Raw genomic sequence first — 12,500 nt, 5'->3', positions numbered from 1 at the left:
CTCAATAGAGAACATGTTAAGGGTAGAAAGCCTTTCTTCGTAAGATTTGTTACGCAAGGAAGGGGTAATTTTTGTTGCCCGACGCTGAACACCTTCTAATTTAGCAATGTGCATTGCATGGTGGGGAGACCAAAACTGTACCGCAAATTCCAAGTGGGGTCTGACTAAACTATTGGAGAGCGGAAGTATTACATCTTTATTCTTGAATAAAAAGTTTCTTTTAATGAAGCCCAACATTCTGTTCGCTTTATTTGCTGCATCGATACATTGATGTGAGAATTTGAGGTTTGACGCGATTTTGACCCCCAGGTCCTTAACGCATTGAATGCTTGTGAGTTTAACGCCGCCCATTTCGTAATCGAACTTCTTATTTCTTGTTCCAACTTGAAGGACCTGGCACTTGTCTACGTTAAAGGGCATCTCCCATCTATCCGACCAAGGTGAAATTTTGTGCAAATCCTCTTGGAGGCTTTGCCTGTCTTCGTCAGTGAGAACCGAGTTACCAATCTCTGTGTCGTCTGCAAATTTACTAATGCGATTATTGAGTCCAACATCCACGTCGTTGATGTAAATAATGAAGAGCACTGGGCCAAGAACCGAGCCCTGAGGGACGCCACTTGTGACCGGTGTCCAGAGAGAGAGAGAGAGAGAGAGAGAGAGAGAGAGAGAGAGAGAGAGAGAGAGAGAGTGGAATGGTAGGGAAAGAGTTAGGAGGGAGAGAGAGTTAGTGGAGGGAGGGAGAGAGAGTTAGTAGCAAGAGAGAAGGGGGAGAGATAGGATGTGGGAAAGTGAGTGAGGGAGAAAGAGATTAAACGGATTGTAAGGTTAAGGGACATAGCTCTCTCTCTCTCTCTCTCTCTCTCTCTCTCTCTCTCTCTCTCTCTCTCTCTCTCTCTCTCTCTCTCTCTAATCTATCACTTAGTCTCCCGTGTTTTTTTTTTTTTATTTCTCTCTCTCGTTCCGATATTATTTTTTGCCTTTCTCTACCCTCTTTTTATTTTTTTTCTCTATCCCCTCCACTGTATTTTTATCTTTCCAGCTTTTCCCTCCTCTTTCTCTCTCCTCCTTCCCCTCCTCCTCCTCCTCCTCCTCCTCACCCCATTGCCTCTGTCTCTCCTTTCTTCTTTCCTTCCCCTCTCCCTTTCATCTCACGTTTTATCCTCTCCCTTCTTTCTCTCTCTGTTTTTCTTCTTCCCATCTTTCTCCTTCCCTACTTCCTCCTTCCTTCTTCCTCTCCTTTGGCCTTTCCCTACCCTTCTCCTTTCCCTACGTTTGACTTCCTGATTCTCCTCCTCCTCCTCCTCCTCTTCCCAGCAGGACAGAGGAAGATGCTCCAGTAATGACATTTGCATCCGGGAGGAGGAGGAGGAGGAGGAGGAAGAGGAAGAGGAAGAGGAAGAGGAGGAGGAGGAGAGCAGAGGAGAAGGAATAAAAGAAGAGATTACTGTGGCGAAGGGAAGGAAGGAGGAAGAGGGATATAGAGAAGAGAAAAAAATATCAGAGAGAGAGAGAGAGAGAGAGAGTCAAAATGTGAGGTGGAGGAAAGAGGTGGAGAAGTTAGTGGTTGTTAACTTTCCTAACGGGGAGGCAAAGTTAGGCAAGTGACTTTTTTTTAATTAAAGTCCGATTTCCTCTCTCTCTCTCTCTCTCTCTCTCTCTCTCTCTCTCTCTCTCTCTCTCTCTCTCTCTCTCTCTCTCTCTCTCTCTCTCTCTCTCTCTCTCTCTCTGTCTATCTATCTATCTATCCATCCGTCTATTATTTCCCATCTTTCCTTTTCCTTTTTTCTTCACTATTTTTCTACCATTTTCCTCTAATCTTGTCCTTTAATTTACTTTAACTCACGTCCTTTCCCTTTTTCCTTTCCTTCCCTTCATCTCCTTCCCGCTCTCTCGTTCGTTTCCCTCCCTTCTCTCCTCTGAATCCTGTTACCGTTTCATCTCCCCTTTGTTGCATTATCTCTCCCTTCCTCAACTCCGAGCTCTTTTTCTCTCCTATCGTTATTTTTTTTTTATTCTTTACGTTCTTAACCTTAGTTTTTTTTTTTCCCCTCTTCCATTCCGATATTTTCTCATTCGCCTTCATATCATATCATTAATTGTTTTCTTTTCTTTATTTTTCTACCGTTTTCTTCCCTTCCTTCCCTTCCCTTTCCTTCCCATCCCTTCCCTTTTCTTCCCTTTCCTTCTCATCCCTTCCTTTCCCTTTCCTTCCCTTCTCTTCTCTTCCCTTCCTATCCCTTGCCTTCCCTTCCCATTCTATCCCTTTCTTTGTCTTCACTTTCTATCCCTTCCCATCCCTTTCCTTCCCATCCCTTCCCATCCCATCCCTTCCCTTCCCTTTCCTTCCCTTCCCATCCCGTCCTTTCCCATCCCTTCCTATCCCTTCCCTTCCCATCCCGTCCTTTCCCATCCCATCCCTTCCCTTCCCTTCCCTTCCTTTCCCATCCCTTCCCTTCCCATCACGTCCTTTCCCATCTCTTCCCATCCCTTCCCTTCCCATCCCTTCCCATCCCATCCCATTCTTTCCCATCCCTTCCCTTCCCATTCCGTCCTTTTCCATCCCTTCCCATCCCCTACATTCCCTTCCCTTCCCTTCCCTTCCCTTCCCTTCCCTTCCCTTCCTTTCCCATCCCTTCCCTTCCTATCCCGTCCTTTCCCATCTCTTCCTATCCCTTCCCTTCCCTTCCTTTCCTATACCTTCCTTTTCCATCACGTCCATTCCCATCCCTTCCCATCTCTTCCCTTCCCCACCCCATCCCTTCCCATCCTTCCTTCCCCTTCCTTCCCTTCCCTTCCTTCCTTCCTTCCCATCCCTTCCTTCCCATCCGTCCTTCCCATCCTTCCCATCCTTCCCCATCCTTCCCATCTTCCCATCCCTTCCTCCCTCCCCATCCCTCTCTCTCTCTCTCTCTCTCTCTCTCTCTCTCTCTCTCTCTCTCTCTCTCTCTCTCTCTCTCTCTCTCTCTCTCTCTCTCTCTCTCTCTCTCTCTCTCTCTCTCTCTCTCTCTCTCTCTCTCTCTCTCTCAATTGAAAAGTCTCTTTGTGCTTTGTGATGAAAAGTGTCACACACACACACACACACACACACACACACACACACACACTCACACACAATATCATCCTACTTCTTCGTTTCCTTTTCGACTCTTCTGCCAATATCCGGAAGCTCTGTGTCTCCTCCTCCTCCTCCTCCTCCTCTTCCTCCTCCTCCTCCCCCTCCCCCTCCCCCCCTCCTCCTCCTCCTCCACCTCCTCCTCCTTCTCCTCCTCCTCCTCGCCATTGGTCCGTCTCCCCACAACATTAATACTCTCTTTTGTATTCCATCTCCCTCTTCCTTTTCATCCCATTGCATTCTCCCTCCTGCCTCCCCTTCTTCCTTCCACTCCATCACTCCTCCTCCACCCCCTCCTCCTCCTCTTCCTCCTCCTCCTCCTCCTCCTCTATAATAGTATGTCTTCATCACCATCATTTCCCTCTCAAAAATTCCCCTTCTCACCCCCCTCTCCTCCTCCTCCTCCCTCTCCTTCTTCTCCCCTTTCCTCCACCTCCATACATTCCCTTACACTCGCCTTTCTCCTCCTCCTCCTCCTCCCTCCTTTACTCCCCCCCTTCTCCCTTTCCTCCATTCCTATACACTCTTTCTCCCTCCCTCTCTCCCCCTTAATCTTCGTTTTACTCACCCACTTCCTCTCATATATTTTCCTCTTCCTCTTCCTTCGTGGTTTATTATCTCTTTCCTTTCTTTCCTCTCTGTCCTCCATCCCTCCTTCCTATCCTTCCTTCCCTTCCCCTAACTACCCTCTTTTCTTCCCTTCCTCCTTCCCCAATCTCAATTTCTGTACAGCTTCCTCTTTTTCCTTCTCTCTTCTCTCCTCCTCTCCTTCCTACCCTTCCTTCCCTTCTCCAAACTACCCTCCTCTCATCCTTCCCTCCCTCCCTCCTTCCCCTCTTTCTCCACTTCCTCTTCCCTCTCTCTCTACTTCCTTCCCTTCCTTCCCTTCCCCTAACTACCGGCATTTCTTCCCTCTCTTTCAATTCCTGTATCATCTCCTCTGCCCCCTCCCTCCATCCCTCCTATTCCTTCCCTTCCTCTTTATTTCCCCATCTCTCCTTCCTATCCTTCCTTCCCTTTCCCTAACTACTTATCTCCTCCCTTCCTCCTTCCCCTCTCTCAGTCTCCCTTCCTCCATCCCTCCTATTCCTTCCCATCCCTTAACCACCCTCCACCTTTCCTCCCTCCCTCCTCCCATCCTTCACATTACCTCCTCTTTCCTCCTATCCTCCTTCCTTTCTCTCCCCACCTCTTCCCTCATACCCTTCTTCCCCTCTCCCCACCTCCTCTTCCCTCCATTTCTTCTTCCTCCTCCTTCTTCCCTTTCTCTAACTACCCTCATCTTTGTCCTTCCTCCCTCCTCTCCCTATCTGAATTCCTGTACATCCCCACCTCTGCCCCCTCCCCTTCCCTTCCCCCCTTCCCCTCCCCCTTCCATGTGTCTGGTAGTGTCAATTATGTCCCTCACTGTATTGATTATTTTATCACTAATAATTGCGTCGGGTGTTGCTGGCGCGATGTCGAAGGACGGAATTTTGGAACTCTGAGCGATTTTGTGTCTATTGGTTTATTTATTTGTCTTTGTTTTTTCATTGGGGGTTGAATATTCGAGGCCTTATCTGATTTTGTGAGTTTTTTATTTTTTTTATTAGGGTTAGATATTCCAGTCCTTATTCAATTTTGCGTATGCCTATTGTTTTATTCGTGTTTTTTTTTTGTTTTAGTTTAAGTGTTTGTTTATTTTATTCATTCGTTTCTTCGTTTATTATTTTTTTTTTTTTAGTGTTTTGTCAAGTTAAGAAGGGAGTCATGAAAAGTGTGTAGCTATTAATCTTTTGTCCTTTTTATTTGTTGTTTTATGTGTCTGGTTCATTTTTTTTTCCTTATTAACTTTCGTTCACGCTTCCCTCCTCTCTTTATTTCTATTTTTTGTCATCCTTGTGTTATTTTTTTCATTTATTTGTTTGGTTTATTTCTTCCTAACTATCTTTCATTCATGCTTCCCTGTTTTATTTTCATTTTTTTGTTCTTTTTTTTTTTGTTATTGTGTGATTATCATCTATGTTTGTTTCCTCCTTCCTGCCTTTCATTTGTGCTTTCCTTGTCTATATTTTTATTTTATTATCCTCGTGTTTTCTTTATTTCTTCCCTACTGTCTTTCATTCGTGCTTACCTTCTCTTCATTTGCTTATCTTTTGTTACGTTTTGTTATCCCCAGGTTTGCTTTATTTCTTCCTATTTTCCGTTCGTGCTTCCCTTCTCTTTGCTTTCATGTATACTGTTCTCTTTTTCCCAGCGTCGCGCCATCCGCCTCGTCCGTGCCTTCCCTAACCAAATTGATTATCCCGCGTAATGCCAATAGACTGTCATTGGCGAATAGACCAAACAAAAAAACAATAGACATTTATGTTTTTGTTTTTTTTATTATTGGGCTATATCTGTATGGTGGTGGCGGTGGTGGTGGTGGTGGTGGTAGTGTGTGACGGTGACAATGCTCGTGTTTTTCTGTTTGTTTGTTTGTTTATGTGTTGTTTTGTGTCGTATATGGTGTGTCACTCGTCTCCGTTATGTTGTGTTTGTGTGTGTGTGTGTGTGTGTGTGTGTGTGTGTGTGTGTGTGTGTGTGTGTGTGTGTGTGTGTGTGTGTGTGTGTGTGTGTGTGTGTGTGTGTGTGTGTGTGTGTGTGTGTGTGTGTGTGTTTACTCCGATTTTTTTCTCTTTCTCTTTCTAGGAATTGATAGCGTGTTTCTGAGTCACACGGTTTCATTCTTACCTGCTTACTCACCTCTCTCTCTCTCTCTCTCTCTCTCTCTCTCTCTCTCTCTCTCTCTCTCTCTCTCTCTCTCTCTCTCTCTCTCTCTCTCTCTCTCTCTCTCTCTCTCTCTCTCTCTCTGTCTCTGTCTCTTTCACACACACACACACACACACACACACACACACACATCTGTTTACCTTTTCGCTGTTTACACGCTTGTCTTTCAATATTTTTCTATCTATTACTCAGCCAGTCAATCAGTCAATACCTTTTTTCATTACTTCACTCCGTCATTCAATCAAGCAATCAGTCATTCAGTAAATCCGTCAATACCTTTTTTCATCACTTCAGTCAGTCATTCAGTCAATCAGTCATTCAATCATTTAGTCAGGCAGCGAATGAGGGAATCTGGTCTGTACAAATACTCGTAAATCTGTCATTCACTCATCTTGTCAGGCAAGCGTTCATTTCATTAATCACCTCATCCTCTGTGTGTGTGTGTGTGTGTGTGTGTGTGTGTGAGAGATTACTGCGCGGGGGAGGGCATGGAAGAAAGAAAGAAAGAAAGGAAGGAAAAGAAAAAGAAAGATGGATGGATGGAGGAAAGAGACAAATTATGGTGTATCGTGATCTGAGAGAGAGACTAATACCTCACTTCGTACCCCCATCAGCGTTCTAACATCCTCTTTCATGCCTCGGAACGGTCACCATCCAGGACATGCCAGACTTCATTTACCGTGTTAATGCAATGTTGGCGGCCTGTCCTTCGGTAACATTAAAAACAGCGTCACTGACAGTAGTAGTAGTAGTAGTAGTAGTAGTAGTAGGAAAACGTATACAACAAGTGAACCGTGGGACTAAAAGAGCAATCAGGTCCAGTCAGGTGTAAAGAAGGTGTCGAAAGGTGATAAAAGTCTCCCCCGGTGATAATGACGTGAAGGAGGAGGAGGAGGAGAAGTGATGTGTTGATTTAAGTGGAAAGAACGCTCGAGAGGAGGAGGAGGAGGAGGATAATGTGGAATGATAAGACTAATGACTGATTAAGAGAGAGAGAGACTGGAAACGACGCACTGGCTGGCAGATGAAACGACGGAGAGGAGTAAAAAATAACATGCAAAAAACGAGTGAGGAAGAATAATAATTGCTAATGATGAGCGAGGGAGGAGAGAGGAAGAGGCAGCTTGAAGATTGATTAATAGCAAATGGAATACTGTCACACCTGTACCTCGCCCGGACCCTTGACTTGCGACAGGTAATGAAGCTCTGCAGGTGGAGAAGAGGTGAAGATTAAGAGAAGGAGGAGGAGGAGGATGAGGAGGAGGAGTTTACAGAGGCTGATGACACGGAAGGATTTATGAGAGTTATGCAGCTTATGTTTGAAAGTGATGAGGTGTTTGTTTAAGGAGGGGGGTTGTTTGTTTGTTTATGTTGCTGCTTGTGATGGCTGAGTGTGAAAAGCGGTTCATTGTTGTAGTTTCTAGTAATTTCTAGTCACACACCAACCAATAGTTTGCCGTGTAGTAGAGCCACTTTTTGATCGATAAATGGATATGTATACTTTTTTTATATAGTGAGTCCCTTCCTGGAGATCACTAATGGTCATATTCTTAAAACATTTCGGCGCCCAAGCACACACATATGACGTGGCTTTCCTAGGAGTAGTGGGCCTTTCCAGGGGTAGTTGTATGATCCTGGTAGTAGTTTGATATCGTCACCCTCATAAAATAATCGCCTAAGCCATTTTTCAGCGATTTCCAGGTTTTTGTCTGCATCAATTTTTTAACACTTGACGCCCGTTTATGTATAGTTGCCTTCGTCATTCAGGGTTTGAGTGTTCTAGAATTGGCCTTTTCATTTCTGCCTAAATATTAAGCCGAATGAGATAATGACACCTCTTTTCCTATTTCCTGTAAAGTAGAAAATATTGCCTTAGGCGGTTTGCTTACGAAGGTGACGATTATAGTAGTATTATAAACCTAAAATAAAATAAAAACATGCATTAGAACCCCGCTGATCTCCTTTTCGGCCTTTGGAAGTAGTTGACGTGAGGGGTGGAAGGGTCTGATAGAACCGACCTAAATTTCAACGACGGTGCCTGAACAACATGACAGCTGCAGCAGGACACGGGCAGCGGCGTGCTCTTGTTTACGTCCAGAGCCGCCAGACGCACGACGCACCGGGCGGCAGGGTGACGCACTTCAGTCTGGCAAAGTGTATCAACTGTATTTCGACTCCCAACATCGATACTCGCCGCGCACACTCGCTCCCGCTGCTTGGCTTCCCAGAAAGGTGCTGCTCTAATGAAGGTCCTTATTTTTCCTTCGCTCCCCGGTACCCATCGCCATCCCGGCATCACTAACGAAGTTAATTAAGATATAATGGTTTTGGCCGCGGCCTGCGAGGTGTGCTGTTGTGTATACACCCGCGGGAAGCCCTCCTCAAAACAGATGCTCATTTGTTCCGTGGGTCCATCGCCATGATAGCTTTTTGCGGCCTGTGTGTCTGTTATTGTGGCCTTTTGTTTGCTACTATTTTTGTTCGCGCTGCCTTGCCTCCCTTTGTGCTGGCTGTCAGTAGCGGCTTGTAGCACTCCACTGACACACACACACACACACACACACACACACACACACACACACACACTGCATTGATAGCTTTTAGTGGTACGGATTCTCAATTGTTATTGTATTAATGATTATTGGAATAACGATGTATTTTATTTATTATTATTATTATTATTATTATTATTATTATTATTATTATTATTATTATTATTATTATTATTATTATTATTATTACTACTACTACTACTACAACTACTACTACTACTACTACTACTACTACTACTACTACTACTACTACTACTACTACTACTACTACTACTACTACTTCTACTACCGCCACCATTATTGCTACTGCTGCATCTCAACTATCTTAATTATTATTATTATTATTATTATTATTATTATTATTATTATTATTATTATTATTATTATTATCATCACCGTTATTACAATAGTTTTTTTTCACCATTATTATTATCAGCGTTATCATCATCATCATTGTCATCATCATCTTCATCATCATCACCACCACCACCACCGCCATCATCATCATCATCCTCTTTTACCTTCCCTTTGGTGACAGTAATTTACCTTTTCATCACCTCGCTATTCAGCATCGTCGCCGCGCAAACACGACCACTCGCCGCGCGCGCACATCAAAGACGAGTTTTCCTTCGCTTTTTTCCTCCCTTCCCTTTCATTGCCGGCGTCTGATGAATAAGGGAAGACGGTGATTGGCGGCGACGGAGGCGGTGGCGGTGATGATGATGGTGGTGGTGATGATGGTGGTCCTTGGTGGTGGTGGTGGTGGGCGGGGCAGGCAGCCAGTAAGTGAGTCAGTGAGTCAGCGGGCAACCCTCACGCCGCCACCAGCCAGGCAGCGCTCGTTAAGCCTCACTTGAAAATACGCAAACTAGTGCCAATTACAGCCCTTGATGAAGCTATTCAGCCTCTCTCTCTCTCTCTCTCTCTCTCTCTCTCTCTCTCTCTCTCTCTCTCTCTCTCTCTCTCTCTCTCCTTCCTGGTGTTTGTTTATTTCTTTGTTTCTTTTCATCAATATGTCTTTCTTATTTCTCTCTCTCTCTCTCTCTCTCTCTCTCTCTCTCTCTCTCTCTCTCTCTCTCTCTCTCTCTCTCTCTCTCTCTCTCTCTCTCTCTCTCTCTCTCTCTCTCTCTCTCTCTCTCTCTCTCTCTCTCTCTCTCTCTCTCTCTCTCTCTCTCTCTCTCTCTCTCTCACACACACACACACACACACACACACACACACACACACACACACACAAATCGTTAGTATAATTAGTGATTAATATAATTATCTAATTAAATGAATAAATTTGATTAGTCTTCTATAAATCAGTTAAATCTCTTAATGCTAGGTGAGTGATGACGATGATGATGATGATGGTGATGATAATGATGATAATATAACGACAAGAGGAAAAAAAAAGAAAATCAAACAAAACTTGGCAAACTCAACAATTATTAGCACGTTAGGGATCTCTCTCTCTCTCTCTCTCTCTCTCTCTCTCTCTCTCTCTCTCTCTCTCTCTCTCTCTCTCTCTCTCTCTCTCTCTCTCTCTCTCTCTCTCTCTCTCCAAACACAGACATCTATAAACCACAAAGCAAACACGCAACAATACACACACACACACACACACACACACACACAAAGCTCCAGTCACGGTTCGGTGTTTGATTAAGAGTTAGCAGTCACAAAGCTTCAGAGAGAGAGAGAGAGAGAGAATATTGAAAAACACAATCTCTCTCTCTCTCTCTCTCTCTCTCTCTCTCTCTCTCTCTCTCTCTCTCTCTCTCTCTCTCTCTCTCTCTCTCTCATTGGTGCAGGAAAAAAGCGAGGTTTGGCAGCTCTATCGGGGTACGACGTGGTGTGGGAATGTGTGGATTATACTGACTGGAATGGGAACGGCGGGAATGGGGCGGGCGGGGCGAGAATGGAGTGGGCAGGGAAGGAATGAGTGGGAGTCGCTGTTCCGGGATTGAGGATTTGAGCTTTTCGCAGGATTCCCTCTGAGTGTGTGTGGGGGAGGGGAGGGAAGGGTTGTGTGGAGGGGGGTAGGTAGGGTTGTCTGTGGGGGGGAAGGTGTGTGTGTGTGTGTGTGTGTGTGTGTGTGTGTGTGTGTGTGTGTGTGTTGGATTATGTTTGCTTTGTGGTTTATGGCTGTCTGTGTTGAGAGAGAGAGAGAGAGAGAGAGAGATTCAGAGAAGGAAACAAAAAACATAAAAATAAAACAAGACAAAAGATTTCAAGTTAAAAAGGATAATAAAGATTCGTGGACACAAAGAACTCTCTCTCTCTCTCTCTCTCTCTCTCTCTCTCTCTCTCTCTCTCTCTCTCTCTCTCTCTCTCTCTCTCTCTCTCTCTCTCTCTCTCTCTCTCTCTCTCTCCTTTTTTCGTACCCCGCTCCCCAACTCACAATCTTCTTTCTTCCTCTGTTTACCCCAATCTTCGTCTTGTAAATCTTCCATCTCATTACCAAGTTGTCTCGGAGCTTCGAAACACTGAAAGAGAGGGTTCAAGCGAGCCTTCACTGCTTCGCCCTGATTATCCTCGAAGTTCTGAACCCGAAACCCATTGAGCTCGGAACTGCTTCAAAAGAGTGAGTCAAAGAGAGAGAGAGAGAGAGAGAGAGAGAGAGAGAGAGAGAGAAGCGTTAGGAAGGAAGTTTGGTTTCAGGCTACAATCGGGAAGAAAGACCGAAAAAAAGGGTTGGAGGAGGAGAAGGAGGAGGAAGAGGAGGAGATGGAAGAAGAAGAAGAAGAGGAGAAGGAAGAGGAAGAGATGAGGATTACCGGAGGGGGATTTCCTGCCGTGTGAAAGGAAGAATATGGGATCGAGATGAAACTGAGATTCGCGGAAGTGTTCAAGGGAGGGAATGAAGTGGTTTGGTCTCCTCTCTCCTCTCTGTTACTGTTCTTCCTCGCCCTCCTCCCCCTTCTTGCCTTTCTCCTCCTCTTCCTCTTTCTTCTTTCCTTCCGTCTTCATTTTCGTTTACCGGATGTGGACATGAAACTGTTGAGGATTGCTTCATATACATTTCATTCCCTTCTCCTTCTCCTGGTTTGTTTCTGTTCTCCATCGCTTTCTTATCATATCTTGCCTTCCTCCTCCTCATTATCGTTCTCTTCCTTACTTTCTTCTTTTTTTTTTTTTACCCGGAGTGGAAATGAAAATGTCGAGGCCTGCTTCATATACGTTTCATTCTTTTCTTCCTCTCTTTGTTACTGTTCTACATCGCCTCCTTACCCCATCTTGCCTTCCTCCTCCTCCTCCTCCTCCTCTTTCTCTTCCTTACTGTCTTCTCTTATTTTTTCTTTTTACGCGGAGTGGAAATGAAAATGTTGAGGCCTGCATCATATACGTTTCATTCTCTTCTTCCTCTCTTTCTTTGTTACTATTCTTCATCGCCTTTCTACCCCGTCTTGCCTTCCTCCTTTTCTTCCTTCCTTCTGTCTTTCTTTATTTTATCTTGCATCGAAAGGAAAGTGTTGAGGCCTGCTCCATCTACGTTTCATTCTCTTCTTCCTCTCTTTCTTTGTTATTGGTTTTTCCTCGTCTTGTCTTTCTCCTTCTTTTCCTTCTGTCTTTCTCTGTTTCATCTTGGCTGGAAGTTAAAGTGTCGGGGTCTACTTCATCTACGTTCATTTCTTTTCATTATTTGTTTCATCTTTTTTTGTTTTGTTTTTCTACCTCCTGCTGTTTCTAATTATTCCTGAGAGGTGTTTTCCCATGAGAGAGTCTACGCCTACCACTCCAAACATTATTCAGGGCCGGGAGGAAAGAATGCGTAGCAGGGATGAATAAAGAGTGATGAAGAGAAGCAAATAAACGAATAGAAAATCTGGATGGACTGGGCAGATATAAAAAGAGCAGATTAGAATAAAATAAAGGTATACGTAGAAAGAACACGTAACAGGAATGAATAAAAAGCGATGAAGAGAAGAAAATAAGCAGAAATTAAGAACGTAGATGGACAGGATGGAAATGAAATGATCAAATTAGAATAAAATGAAAAATATACGTAGAAAGAATACGTGGAAGGGAGAAAAGAATACGTAGCAGGAATGAATAAATAGCGGTGAAGAGAAAAAAATAGAGAAAGAAAGTGCATG

At 44.4% G+C, this 12,500-nt stretch overlaps 1 protein-coding gene across 1 annotated transcript in view; it reads left to right on the top strand.

The window, feature by feature from the left end:
• Window positions 1-12,500, top strand: part of LOC126996286 (uncharacterized) — a 138,257-nt gene that overhangs the window by 85,062 nt on the left and 40,695 nt on the right. The gene's annotated exons all lie outside the window — the stretch shown is intronic.

This window comes from Eriocheir sinensis, chromosome 9, assembly GCF_024679095.1.
Source record: "Eriocheir sinensis breed Jianghai 21 chromosome 9, ASM2467909v1, whole genome shotgun sequence".
NCBI classification, from domain to species: Eukaryota; Metazoa; Arthropoda; class Malacostraca; order Decapoda; family Varunidae; genus Eriocheir; species Eriocheir sinensis.
This window is presented reverse-complemented; position numbering and strand designations above follow the sequence as displayed.